This window comes from Odocoileus virginianus, chromosome 22 (genome assembly GCF_023699985.2).
Source record: "Odocoileus virginianus isolate 20LAN1187 ecotype Illinois chromosome 22, Ovbor_1.2, whole genome shotgun sequence".
NCBI classification, from domain to species: domain Eukaryota; kingdom Metazoa; phylum Chordata; class Mammalia; order Artiodactyla; family Cervidae; genus Odocoileus; species Odocoileus virginianus.
In genome coordinates this window covers 17442149-17457304 of record NC_069695.1, presented here as the reverse complement: position 1 = coordinate 17457304, position 15156 = coordinate 17442149, and the positions used below count along the sequence as shown (strand labels likewise).

The following is a 15156-nucleotide window of genomic DNA, read 5'->3' as shown; positions in this document are numbered from 1 at the left end:
AGTGTTAGCTCAGAAAGAAGCTGTCCACCTAGAGCAGAGCCATTGTAGGCCAGCCAGTGACTTCTTGTGCTGGAGATAAGATGAAAGTAGAGGGGCCGGCTAGGGTCACAGGGTGACAGCTGTCACTGCCTTGCCAGCTCAGGGAGCAGGTCATCGTCACGGGCCCCAGTGCAGGCAGCCCTTGAGGCCCTTTCCAGGAGCAGCGGGTTATACTGTGACACCATATGAACAGAGTAGGCTTTATCCCTTTCACAGCCTCTGTCCTTCGCCGATTCTATTGGAAAATCTTTGTCGAACTGGGGAGAATTAATTGATTGGATGAAGACTGGTTCAGAAGAGCACACCTTCAGTGTCAGTGTGTGTATGTGTGTGTCTGTGTGTGAGTTTGTGAACTGGGTGAAGGAGGCGGCTTGGATTTCTCTGTTACCTTATTAAATAAAATTAGTTCACAGTCATTGGTGAAGATAAAGTAGCAGCGTGTTTACAGTAAAAATAGGATTATACAACCACGTGGCTTGTTAAATCTAAGATGTTTCTGTACTTTGTCTACCTGGCTAGCTCCAAGTTGGAAAGCATCTTGTCTGGAATTAAGAGTATTTTTAAATCAGTGTCTAACTGCCTACCTATACTTCAAGGTTCAAACTCTGCTTCTTTCTCCTCTTGGGGGTCCCTCATGATACCTCAATTTTAGCAGTGCAGATACTGTACTGTTTGGTTAACTGTCAAAGACACTGCAGCAGTCAGAGCCCCGCCACTGCTCTGCTTCTTTTAAGGCCAGGTCTTGGACTTTCCTTGTGGGCCAGTGATTAAGACTCTGTGTTTCCAATGCAGGGAGCATGGGTTTTATCCTTGGTCGGGGGAACTAAGATCCCACATGACACCAGCACGGCCAAAAAATTTTTAAAAAGAAGAGCAGATATTTGTCCAACTCAAGCAAATACACAGACACACACAACATGTGTCTCACATGTTGCCAGTGAGCTCAAATCAAAAGTCTGCAAAACCAAGGACACAAACATGGACCAGGCCCTCATAGCTTAATTTAAGTCGATAAAATATGTCCAGATGAAGTTCTGCCTTTTAGCCATCCTGAAATTCTGAGGTTTACCTTTTGTGATTTAATTTATAATTCAGTGAAATTGACTGCCTTTGCATATTTCCTCCTGCACTTTTAAAGGCTGGCTTAGGAATTAATAGGATTAAGAGCAAGACTTCCAAAAGCATTAATATCTTATGAAAGACAAAATTAGGTTATTGAGAAAATATAAGCCTAATGAATAGAGATGACGTCTTTAGTTCTATCCAGTCTTCCGAATGCAGATATTGCTCTAAAATTTATTAACTATGTTAATGTCAAAGAGATTAGTTATAGGCTCAAATAACAATTCATGAAATAACCTGAGTCCAATTTTTCACAGACTATTTTAAAATACCTACCTTAGGACTTCCAATAGCATACCACATAGATGATGCATATTTGAAAATATGAAGAAAATTATTTCATTTTTGGATATCCTTATCCTGAATAAATATGATTTATAAGTGTGAACTAAAACAGTGTATACTTTTAAGCATGTTATAATTTAATGATTCATTAAGAGTTGTTATACTCTGAAATAAAATGTTTTAGTAATTACATTTCAGAAACCTCTTTTTCCCATGCCAGCTATTCTGTGGATCATAGGGGACTGTTTGGTTTTTTTTTTTTCATTTATTTTATTGAAGTATAGTTGATTTACAGTGTTGTGTTAATTTCTGCTGTGCAGCAAATTGATTCCATTATACATATATGTGTGTATAATGTATGTATACATATATGTATAATGTATGTATACACATATGTGTGTGGTGTATGTATACATATATGTACAATGTGTGTATACACATATATGTATGATGTGTGTATACACGTATATATGTATAATGTATGTATACACGTGTATGTATAATGTATGTATACACATATATGTATAATGTATATATACACATATTGTATAATGTATGTATACACATATATGTATGATGTATATATACACATATGTGTATAATGTATGTGTATATGTATGATGTATGTATACACATATATGTATAGTGTGTGTATACACATATATCTATTCTTTTCCATTATGGTTTGTTACAGGATATTGAGTATAGTTTCCTGTACTATACAGTAGGATCTTGCTGTTTATCCATCCTGTATCTAACAGTTTGCATCTATTAATCCCAAACTCCCAATCCAACCCTCCCCCATCCCCCTTCCCCTTGGCAACCACAAGTCTGTTCTCTACATCTGTTTTGTATGTAGGTTCATTTGTATCATATTTTAGATTCCACGTGTAAGTGATATCACATGTTTGTCTTTCTCTGACTTACTTCGAATAGTATGATCATCTCTAGGTTCATCCATGTTGCTGCAAATGGCATTTTTTTCATCCTTTTTATGGCTGAGCAATATTCCATTATGTATGTGGATTACATCTTCTTTATCCATTCATCTGGTAATGGACATTTAGATTGTTTCCATGTCTTAGCTGTTATAAATAGTGCTGCTGTGAACATTGGGGTGCATGTTTCTTTTTGAATTATAATTTTGTCTGGGTATGTGCCCAGGAATGGGATTGCTGAATCATATGGCAACTCTATTTTTAGTTTCTTGAGGAACCTTTATACTATTTTCCATAGTGGCTGCACCACTTGCATTCCCACCAATAGGGGAGGAGATCCAGAGAGGCCTGTTTAAAATGAATATATACAGATATGCTATTGTCACATTATATACCCTCAAACTATACAATGTTCCATGTCAATTATATCTCACTAAAGCTGAGGGGGAAAAGTAAAGACTTTTCAGTGTCAAAACCATGATCAGCTTTCTCTTTTAAAAGGAAAAGAAAAACACACAAAGAGAATATGTAACAGAGAGGAAAGCAAGAGTACATGGGAACATGCTCTTAGAAGAAAGATAAGGTGGGAAGTTCTGTTAGGAAGGTTCCCAGTGCTCGGGAATCTTCAGGTTACTAAGTGCTCCCTCCTGGGGGCAGGGAGTGGATGTCGGGGGAGGACTGTGGTGGGACCGAGTCAACAGGACGTGATGAGTAATGCTGGCACGGGGCAGACCTGCCGAGTGGCCTCGGGGAGCAGGAAGGAGGTGCCTGCTCTGTGTCTCACCTCCATCCCCAAATCTGGGCAAGGATGGCTTGTTCCTTGAAGGATGAGTTGGAGTTGGCCTGGAGAAGGGAAAGAGCAGGATTCCAGGTAGACATGGAAGCCAGAAAACCTGAGCAGTCAGGGCTCTGTGAGTCCCTCCCAGAAGCTTGGATATCATTCTGGCTGCCGTGGGAAGAGAAGGAGGTTCAGGTAACTCATGCATCTCATTCTCATCTGTACTTGGATGGAGATCTGTTCATACAAACAGCTTAATTTTTAAATGCTGTCATACGAGGCCCACAGGCACAACTTGAAAGATAATAATCCACACCCCAAAGGTGAGGGGGAAGTGAGAAATGTATTCACTGTAAAAGCGTAGCAGCAACTGCATCCCTGTCTCCCCATTCAGAAAGCAAAGTGATGTGAAAGTCACTCAGTCGTGTCTGACTCTTTGCAGCTCCATGGACAGTAGCCCGCCAGGCTCCTCTGTCCATGGGATTCTCCAGGGAAGAATACTGGAGTGGGTTGCCATGCCTTCCTCCAGGGAATCATCCCAACCTAAGGAGTGAACCTGTATCTCCTGCATTGCAGGCAGATTCTTTACCATCTGAGCCATCAGTGAAGACTGCAGTGCGAAAGCTTGTCTTCCAGATTTGTCCAAGCCATGAGTTACTCCAGTGCCAAAACATTTCTAGGGGAGAAACGTCAAGAAAGCCTCAGGTTGCCACTATGACTCAGCACCATCGACCAGCCAGTCGGTTTCCTTCAATTCTCAGATGTCAGAAAACACCAGCCTCTTCAACTGTAAAATAATTTGGAAACAGTGAGTTTCTCTCTGTTGACACTGTTTGAACCAACTCGTCTTTATCTTTTCCAAGACAGAACTGTCTGAAGACTGGCCCCAACCCTGGAAGGGTTCATTTCCACTCGAGGAGCCGACCCCGAAGTGTGTCCAAACCGTAGGGAAAACGTGGTGGGGACGAGATGGAGCAGCAGCGGGTGCAGATTTTTTTGTTTGATTTTGTTCTAACAAGATCGTCATATGGCATCTCTCACCAGGGAAATGCAATAATTTGATTCCAAAGGAACTCAGACATGAATCACAATAAAAAAAGTAAACGGCAGAATTGAACAGAAAACGGCACATTGTCAGCGGAGGCGGGATGGAGGGTCTCAGGAGACAGACTCAGCGGAGAGGGCAAGTTTGTTCACACTGCTGCCGAAAAGAAGCTGGTTATTCTTCCCCCAGAGCACAGATTACTAAGCCCTTGCAGAGGAGCTGTGGGTCTCCCAGAAGTGGAAAAAGGAGAGGGCTGCACGTGGGGAGCTCTGGAGCCCTGCCCCAGCCGCCCCTGCAGGCTCCCAGGCCTTCACCTGGAATGAAGATTCTCCAGCTCTGCCCCTGGCCGAGAGGCCCTGCCCCAGACGTGGAGGCTGCTCCCCCTGCCCAACTGGTATGGAGCGGGGCCCAGCCTCAGAGTTGGCCCTGCAGATCTAGAGAGTGAGTTCCTGCCCCTCTTTTGTCCCCCAAAGGCCTTCTTTGGTCCTCGATTTTTGAACTGAATCCAGGTGTCTTCCAGGATCCAAGCAGAAAAACATTAACCTGAAGTGGAAAAACAGTCATGTAATTCTGAAAGAATGTATGTTGCTACCATTGTAAAATTAAGATAAAGGAAGGACGACAATTTAAAACTATTCCCACCTAGAGCCTCCTGGAAAACCCAGATATTGTTTTATCAGCTGACAATTAATATTGCTCTGGGGCACAGACATTTATTTTCCAATTACTAGATCTAAAATGTATGTTGTGTGCTCAGTTGCTTCAGTCGTGTCCAACTATCTGTGACCCATGGACTGTAGCCTGCCAGGCTCCTCTGTCCAGGGGATTCTCCAGGCAAGATTACTGGAGTGGGTTGCCATGCCCTCCTCCAGGGGATCTTCCCGACCCAGGGATCAAACACATGTCTCTTACGTCTCCTGCGTTGGCAGACCGGTTCTTTACCACTAGCGCTACCTGGGAAGCCTTCTGAAATATATAAACCTAAGTAATTCATGGCAGCTACTCCTCAGAAAAATACGTGCATGTGTACATATGTCTAAATTTATTTAGCGAAGTATTATCCTCACCCCACCGACTTTTCCCCTGTGTCTTTCTCTAGGGCACAAACACAGATGATTAATTTTGTAATTGAACATGGAGACTTGTTTTTTTGCTCAGTTTACACTGGGGAGTTGGAGACATTATGCCAAAACCTTTAGGCTCAAGTACAACCTATGCATTTTCTCGAGGAACCTGCATTTTTTTTTTTTAATGTATCTAACACCTTACAACTCCTTGTAAATCTTTTTAAAATGTATGGATTGTAAATTTTCCCCTCTCATCTTTCCCTGTTTTCTAAGTAAAACAGCTGATTTTTTTTTTCAGTGTAAGCACAGTGTTATATTTGATGCCTTTTTCTGTATTTGACATGGACCCAATAGTTGTGGCACATGGGTTTAGTTGCTCCATGGCGTGTGGGACCTTCCTGGATCAGGGATCTTGTCCTGGATTCTCCAGGCAAGAATACTGGAGTGGGTTGCCATTCCAGTTCTAATTCCTGTGGAGAGGTCGTGAGACAGAAAGGCCCCCAGCTGCGAAGACAGGCTGCATCCTCAGGCAGGTGCAGCGGGTCTGGGGAGGAGGCCGCCCTAGGCCTGGTCCCTCCCCTGCGGGGACTAGTGGGGACAATTGCAGGTACCTCTAGAAAAGCTCTAAGAATAGTGCCCAGCGGCCCCTTTGTTGGGTTTTGAGAGCAGAGGCGGGCAGGGGGAATGAGAGGGGCCTTTTTGTGTTCCTACCTGGTGGGATTGTTGCCAATGCAGCTAGTCCGTGCATGCACGCTGTCCAGGGTGGAGGCACCCCCGCGCTCACCTCCAGCCCACACGCTCTTCAGATGCGATTTTCAGTTCCCGGTTCATATTCTAAGGCACCAGCTGAGCCCATCAATTGCCACAATCAGTGCAGGTTATTTTCTGTCCCACAGGGTACAAAATAAACAAAACAAAACCATTGAAAGCCAAGGATGGGGAGATGGGGAGCCTTGGCGAGCGCTGCAGATACATTAAGAATCACAACAGCTGCGCCTCCAAGGCTGCTGCAGCCAAGTGAGTTCTGACATGTTTTTTTCCTTTAATTATTACGGGGCTGCTGAGCCAGGTCCATAAGAAGATAAAAACTTGCATCTCAGATTTCGAGGTTGCTTCAAGCTGTTTGGGGCAAGTCAAGTGTATATGTTTGTGAATACTTTCTTAGTAGGTGAAAATTTCAGCATAATTTAAATAAGAGCAGCAGTTGGTTTTTCTGCGAATACTTGGTAGATTGTTTTCCCCTAAACTACAAATATAAAAGTGTCTTTATTTGTCGCAGGCTCCATTGTGTCGTGTTTGCTTTCAGGACCTCTGATGTGTAAGCTTATTTTTTTTAATCCAGCTCCCTCTTGCCCACGCCCCTGATAATACCATGGAATCAGAAAATGTAGTTTGTTGTTGTGTTAGTTGCTCGGTTGTATCTGACTCTTTGAGACCCCATGGAGTGTAACCTACCGCTCCTCTGTCCATGGGATTCTCCAGGCAAGAATACTGGAGTGGGTTGCCATTTCCTTCTCCAGGGGATCTTCCCGACCTGGGAATTGAACCTGGGTCTCCTGCATTGCAAGCATTATTATTTCTTCTGACTCTCCATCCTCCTGCTGATTTCAGTTCGTGGTGGGAGACGACTTCCAGTTGGTTTGAAGTAGTTCCCGTCAGCTGTCTGGTGTCCACGTTGAAGCTGGTGATTAGAATTGTCTTCATCTCCCCTGGGAGGAGGAGTGCACTCTCCCCACTGGTTAACATGCTTTTAGTGTCAGATGCTGTTAGATCTCAGGACCTGGCCCGGCAGGGACATCGGGAGCCGGTGTCCCAACACCTCAAGGGTAGCAGACATCAGCTGGATGCTGTCACCGCCCACTGACCTGGCCCAGTTGCTTCAGCAGAACTGTAGTGCCCCTCACCCACCTCCACTCACACCTCCCAGGTCCTGCCTGCTTCTCCTCCCACCATGTCCAACAGGAGCACATCCTCTGTGAGCCCACTGGCTGCCCTTATTGCTTGCCCCCCACTTCTTGCAATAGTCCCCTAACAAGAGTCCCTTGGCCAGCAAGGAGACCAAGCCAGTCAATCCTAAAGGAAATCAGTCCTGAATAATCATTGGAAGGACAGATGCTGAAGCTGAAACTCCAATAATTTTGGCCACCCGATGCAAACAGCTGACTCATTAGAAAAGACCCTGATGCTGGGAAAGATTAAAGGCGAGAGGAGAAGGGGACAACAGAGGATGAAATGGTTGAATGGCATCACCAACTCAATGGACATGAGTTTGAGCAAACTCCAGGAGGTAGTGAAGGACAGGGAAGCCTGGTGAGCTGCAGCCCCTGGGGTCACAAAGAGTCAGACACGACTGAGCGACTGAACAACAACTCATCTCTTGACATTTAATCTCCCTGTTCATATCCACCCTCCACTCCGCAACAAGTTTTCTTTGGGAAACACAGATGTTATTGCATGTGAGACTAAAACACCTGCTCTGGATTCTGTACAAAAATGGGCACCTCCTTAGCAGAAGTGCTCGGTCCGCAGGTCGTGGCCCCGGACCATGCTCCAGGCTTCCCTGTAACTGCCTGCAGCTGCTGCCTGCTCTGCACCTCAGGGTCAGCTCCTCTGAATCCCTGCCCCGCTCACCCCCTCAGCACCTCGCTGTCGCTGGGCCACACTTCACATCTTGGTTTCTGCCTGGAGGGACTCCCAGCTCCCTCTCCACCTGCCAAACCCCTTCAGACCCAGTGCAGATGGTACCTCCTCCTGACATTTTCCCCAGCCTCCCAGTCAGAGACATCAGTCTGTCCAGAGTCTCACAGCTTGGCATTTGAATAACATAGTGGACAGTGATAATACAGTGGGCAGTGTATTAACACAATATGGTAAGCTGTATATTAATTGATTATCCAATAGTTATTTGAGAAACACTGATAGAAACAGTGAGAGACTATTTTTTGGGGCTCCAAAATCACTGCAGATGGTGATTGCAGCCATGTAATTAAGAGATGCTTGCTCCTTGGAAGATAAGTTATGACCAACCTAGACAGTATATTAAAAAGCAGAGACATTACTTTACCAGCAAAGGTATGTCTAGTCAAAGCTGTGGTTTTTCCAATAGTCATGTATGGATGTGAGAGTTGGACTAGAAAGAAAGCTGAGTGCCAAGGAATTGATGTTTTTGAACTTTGCTATTGGAGAAGACTCTTGAGAGTCCCTTGGACAGCAAGGAGATCCAACCAGTCAATCCTAAAGGAAATCAGTCCTGAATATTCATTGGAAGGACTGATGCTGAAGCTGAAACTCCAATACTTTGGCTACCTGATTCAAAGAAATGACTCATTAGAAAAGACCCTGATGCTGGGAAAAATTGAAGGTGGGAGGAGAAGGGGACAACAGAGGATGAGATGATTGGATGGCATCACCAACTCAATGGACATGAGTTTGAGTAGGCTCCAGGAGTTAATTATGGACAGGGAAGCCTGGCGTGCTGTAGTCCACGGGGTTGCAAAGGATCAGACACAACTGATCATCTGAACTAAACTGATAAATATGTTCCTTTACATTTGTTGAATTGATTTCTGTGTATTTCAACACGTATACTCCTAGAAGGGGAAATGAAATTAAAGATGGATGGAACTATTAAAAATATATGCTCAGAATGGTACACATCATCACGTAGAATCAAGCGGGTTAGCAACATTCAACCAGAAAAACTCTGCTGGATGACTTGAACCTTATCAATACTGATGGCTTAAAAATGGGAAGATGAATAGCATGGTTCCATCTGATGGTTTTACTCACTGTATGCCAGTGAGTAAAATGTATTTTTATTCCAAATATGCTTTCATGATTTTTTGGTCCTTAATAGAAATAATGTAGAATTACCTAGTGACTTTAGTACATTTCAAAACATTACTATTGCAAGAGAGAAACTGTGTATTATCATAGACTGTATATATCATAGACTATATATATCATAGATTCAGAGTTCAGAAAGGGATTTGTGTTACCAGGGACTTATGAAGGCTTCCAGGGGTGGACATTTCATGAAATTTCCCAAAAAAAAAAAAAATTTCCCGTGGTTCCTAGAATGTCAGTGATGATGTTGATTGTGCCTACCTTGGTCTAACAACTTATGTAAATGCTCTCTACAAAGATACACACACAGGTAAACAGGGAGAAAGATGGATTTTTCTAATCACAGTGCTATTAAGTCATTATCACACCCATTTTAGAGATGAGGGAATGACTCAGAATTAGGTCTCTTGCCCAAGGTCATCCGACTCTGGAGTGGGGGGATTTCCCCCAGACTCTGTTGGCTCCCTGCTGTTTCCCCTGCACCACGAACTTCCTCCTGCAACAGGATGAAATTCAGCCCTACAGAAGGCAACCTTGTGTTTTATTGATTTGACCTGTGACTTCATGGCAGGAGCATTGTCCTCCCCTGAGCAGTTCTTTGTGCTTTGAAGTACTCTGTCCTTTGGCAGAGGCTCTAGCCAGCCCCAGGGGCCCTGCTGACAGCGGCAGCTCTGGTTTGTCTCAGAATCTCCGCATCAGCAGATGCTGCCTGTTAACCTCTCAGTGTCTCCACTCCAAGAGCACGGTCACTCTGACATCACTCCTCTTCTGCTCTAGCTTTTCCTTGTCACGAAATGCACAGAAATTATCCTGCACAATATCAGCCACCTGGCTCATCAGAGACCCACCTGGACCAGGTGTAAACTCACATCAAGCTGCCACTCTTGAGAGGCTTGGATCCCATACCCTGCCTCCCTGAATTGTAGCAATGATGGCCAACCAGCCCAGGAGAGGGAGGGAGAAGAGGAAGTGTAGATGCTAGCTGTGCCTAATTTTCTCAGAGATCGTCTCTGAAGAGGTTCTGCAAATGGTGGACTCTTTTTCCAATGAGGTTATACAATACAGCCGTGACCTTGTGAACTGGATCTCTGACTGCCAGGCAGAACCAAGATAACACCTCTCATCTTTGACTAAATGCTGCAAAAAATAACTAGTTGAAAAGGCAATTATTTTTTTTCAGAGTAGTTCTGGGAAATAGAAAAGACAGTGGATTGGCAATGAGGAGACTGGGTCCCAAGTCTTCAACCTCAAACGTCACTAAAGAGTCCCTGGGAGACCCTGACTTGAGCCCTTGAGTGAATCACCTTCACTGAAGCAACCAGATCAGTTCTGAAGACCACATGTTCTCTAGAGTTTGTAGACCACGTGGTCACTAGAGTCGAGCTGTTGCCTTGGTGATGCTGGACTCCCAGCTTGGTAGATGTACCTCCCATGAACGGAATGGTTGACGTATCTCCATGGATGGATGGCCTCCAGTAGGCAGCCCTGACCAGCTGTCACTGGTGTGTAGAGGGCCATCACCTGGGACCCACGGGCACTTCTCTGGCCCCCTCTTTCCAGTTTTGAGTTTATTCAGCATTTCTAAATGAGGGCATTTCTATCCTGGTGTGCCCTTCCTTGCTTTTCCTCCTCTCTTATCCCCATCTCCTACTCCCATTGCTAACCCCACCCCATCTCCAAAACCCTAGGAATGGCAGGTGGAGAGGATGCAATATTGATATCAGACATTTCTGTATCAAGTTCTCACCACGCCTGTAAACTGTCTATGATCAGAGTTCCATTCCATCTCTAACTCCCGCTGTCCCCTGGGTAATAAAGAAATAGAAAGTTTTGAATTAGATGTTTGGAATTAATTTATTTCACACTTTATGTCATGTAAATCCACATTATTGTTACATTTGTTATTCAGACCAAAATAATATTGAATCAGAGGCTGTAGCTTTTTTGACCTGTCCTGCCTCTAAAAACAAAGAGGACCAGCTGACTTCTCTAACTTCTTCTGTTGCATCTTCTGAACAAAGTTTTATGTCCACGATGGTCTTCACCTATTATTCAGCATCTTAGAAATTTTTCAACACCTCCTCACTCCCTTGATCTTCTATTGTTGCCCTTTAGAGGCATGCAGAAAACCTTTTATCTGTTTACTTCAGGAAAATTATACAAGAGATACTGAATAATTATAATGCATTCAGTGTTAATTAAAATGTACAGCATATGTTTTTATATGTATTGTATTTATGCTCTTTAGGTAATTATGCATTTGTGTTCCTTGCCAATTTTATGGCCAAAATATTTTACTTGGCTGATTACTAAGTGTATTTTGAGCTTACTTCTTGAAACATGAAGAGAAATACTCTAAATCCAATTAACATAATTTATCTGCCTAAAGAGAACGCTTTCTTTTATTTTTTCTCTATTTTAATGATGAAAAACACTTGTAAGGAGGCAGAGTAACAAAATATGCTTTTATAGGTTTCTGAGTCCCAGTTTTATCATTGTTTTCCTCTAAAAACAACACGTAATTTTTGAAAGAAATATGAAAATTTTAAGAAAAGTGTAAAGAGAAAAAGACAATAAAAACCACCCATAAACCTACTCTCAGTTTTCAGTAGGTTTCCAGCCAATATTTTAATGCCCTAGAATCTTAATATAAATAGTGTCATATCTTGTCTTTGCTGTGAACACTGCTGTGGATAATTCTTTGGATTTACCTCCACTATTTTTTACAGATAGACTTCAAGAGGTGGAATTAATGGTTCAAAGTATATAAAATAGTTCTTTATGCATATTGAAAACCTGGTTTCCAGAAACACAACCAATTCACACTCTCAAACAGTCTCCACGAGAATGCTAACCTCAACACACCAGCTCTCAAATAAGTTTTAGTCTTTTTTTTTTAAATCATATTTGCCAGTTTGATAGGTGGAAAAAGAATATTTCATTACTGTTCCATTTGAAGGTGGACATGTCTTATATGTTCATCAATCAGCTGAAAATGTCTAAACAGTTTGTCAAAACAGAAGATGTCAACTGTTCATACACTGGGCCTCTATTTTTTTACTTGAGTGTTAATATCTACTACTAACTAACTTGTACAACCTCTTCCGTGGTTGCCTTGTTCATCTCAAGAATGGATTGGTCATCCTTAAGCCTTGTGTTCCATCATTTTAGAGTCACCTTATCCATGAAAAAAGTGGACATTTTATACAGTCAGCTTCCTGGAAAACTACATGTAATGTTGTTTGGAACTGCATGTATAAAAGCTTGAGGAAACTGACTTCTTGGCAATATTGGATCTTCATCTCTCAATATGGTTTATGCCTTGATGTATTTGGCTCTTTTATATTTTTCAGCAGAGTTTCAAAATGTCCTCCATAAAATCTCATACATCTTTTAGTTATGTGTCCTTTTTTGTCTTGGTAGTTTTGTTTTTATATTGCAAGTAGATAAGAGTATGTGTATAAATATTTAGAGATATGGGTATGTAAGGATATGTGTGTATAATATGTACACACACACACGCGCACACACACATGCTATTCCCTTTGTATATTGCTCCTTTGTCCAGAAACATTTCTTATCAATGTTGATTTCAGTCATTTCTCTGTAGATTACTCTGGAGTTTTTCATGGAGAAACCAGGTCAACTTTCATTACTGACACTTTTCTTTATTCTTCATCCTTATACATTTATTTTTTTCTTATTTATAAAGCTGACTAGAATCTCCAACACAACATTGAATTAAACTTACGTTGGCAGGCATTCTTGTCTTGGTCCTGATTTTCATAGAAAAGGCTTTTAATGATTAACAACTAGTTATAATTAGTTTGAGGCTATTCCCTTCCATTTCTGATTTATTAAAACTGTTTACTCCATTGGATAAATATTGAATTTGATAGAATGCTTTTTTAGCATTTATTATTATATGAAATGATTATTTTATTCCTCTTTTTTAGTATGTTAGCGTGGCAGGTTAATTAATATAATTAACATTCTAATATTGAACCAACCCTTCTTTCTTAGGATAGCCTTACTTAGTCTTGGTATGTTTTAAATATTGCTGAAAGCTGTTCACTAATGATTTTTGCATCCATGTCCATGAGTGACTAGTCTCTTAATCATCCTTCTTATATTTCTATTTTCTCATGTTAAGAATGAGCAATATATCTGCTTTTTAAATGAATTAGGTAGCATTTTGTATTCTTTCTATTCTCTTCAAAGAGTTCATGTAAGTTTCAGATTATCTTTAGAACTCACCTACAAGACTGGCTAGGTCTGGCATTTTCCTCCTGGTAAAAATTTCAGTTACTAATTTTTTCAATAGTTATAATATTGTTCTGGATTTTTAGTTCTTCTTAAGTTAATCTTATAGTAAATATCTTTCATAAGAATTGTGGATTTGTCTAATTCTTTTACTCAGGGGTTCATATTTGTTCATATTTTCTTATTGTTAACTTATCTGTACTTGTGTTCCTTTTTTCCTTTATCATCATTAATAGTGTTTATTTGTGCCTTTTTTCTTTCTTCTTTCTTAACTTTACTTGCCAGCATTTTGTTGGTTTTATTAGTTTTTTTCAAAGAAATAACCTCTGGCCTTATTGATCTTTCATATTGCATTTTTTTAAATTTCTGCTATTCCTGGTCTTTACTCATTTCCTTCTACTTTTTTTTTAGTTTATACTGTTCTTATTTTCAAACAGGATGCTGAATACATTAATTTTCAGTCTTTTCTATGAGAAGCATTTAGTTAAAACTATTAATTTGCCCTCTATGTAACAGTCAAGTACTATTATCATTAAGTATTTTTAAATTTTTATCACAATCACTTCTTTGACCCATGCTTTATTTAGAGCATATGAGTACTTGAATGTGTGTACTTTAGTGCTCAGGGCATGCAAGATTTTGGGGTTGTCTTTTTATTAATGATTTCTAACTTAAATATATGATGATTAGAGAAGATTCATTGGGATTTGTGGACATTATTTAGAGGAATCTGTGGACGTTAAACTTCCTTGTGGTCAATTTTCTTAAATATTTTATGTATTCTTAACAACCATCTTGAGTGCCAAATTCTGTATATTCTTTAGATCAACTTTTTAAAAAATTTGCTGTTCAAATTTTCTGTATACTTGCTAGCTTTTTGTCTGTTTAATCCATTACTGAAAGAGGTTCAGTTCAGTTCAGTCACTCAGTTGTGTCCGACTCTTTTGTGACCCCATGGATTACAACACACCAGGCTTCCCTGTCCATCACCAACTTCCGGAGTTTGCTCAAACTCATGTCCATTGAGTCGGTGATGCCATCCAACCATATCATCTTCTGTTGTCCCCTTCTCCTGCCTTCAATCTTTGCCAGCATCAGGGTCTTTTCAAATGAGTCAGTTCTTCACATCAGGTGGCCAAATTTTTGGAGCTTCAGCTTCAGCATCAGTCCTTTCAATGAATATTCAGGACTGATTTCCTTTAGAATTGACTGGTTTGATCTCTTTGCAGTCCAAGGGACTCTCAAGAGTCTTCTCCAACACCACAGTTCAAAAGCATCAGTTCTTCAACACTCAACCTTCTTTATGGTCCAACTCTTGCATCCATACATGACTACTGGAAAAACCATAGCTTTGACTAGACAGACCTTTGTGGCCAAGTAATGTCTCTGCTTTTTAATATGCTGTTTAGATTTGTCATAGTTTTTTTTTTTTCCAAGTAGCAAGTGTCTTTTAATTTCATGGCTGCAGTCACCAACTGCAGTGATTTTGGAGCCCAACACAAATAAAGTCTGTCACTGTTTCCATTGTTTCCCCATCTATTTGCCTTGAAGTGATGGGACCGGATGCCATGATTTTAGTTTTTTGGATGTTGAGTTTTAAGCCAGCTTTTTCACTCTCCACTTTCACTTTCATTATGAGACTCTTTAGTTCCTCTTTGCTTTCTGCCATAAGGGTGGTGTCATCTGCATACCTGAGGTTATTGGTATTCCTCCCAGCAATCTTTATTCCAGCTTGTGCTTCATCCAGCCCAGCATTTCGCATGATGTACTCTG

The 15156-nt window shown here is 41.4% G+C and overlaps 1 protein-coding gene across 9 annotated transcripts in view; it reads left to right on the top strand.

Moving 5' to 3' along the window:
• PTPRM (protein tyrosine phosphatase receptor type M) overlaps positions 1-15156 on the top strand; it is a 635772-nt gene that overhangs the window by 510309 nt on the left and 110307 nt on the right. The window lies entirely within an intron of this gene.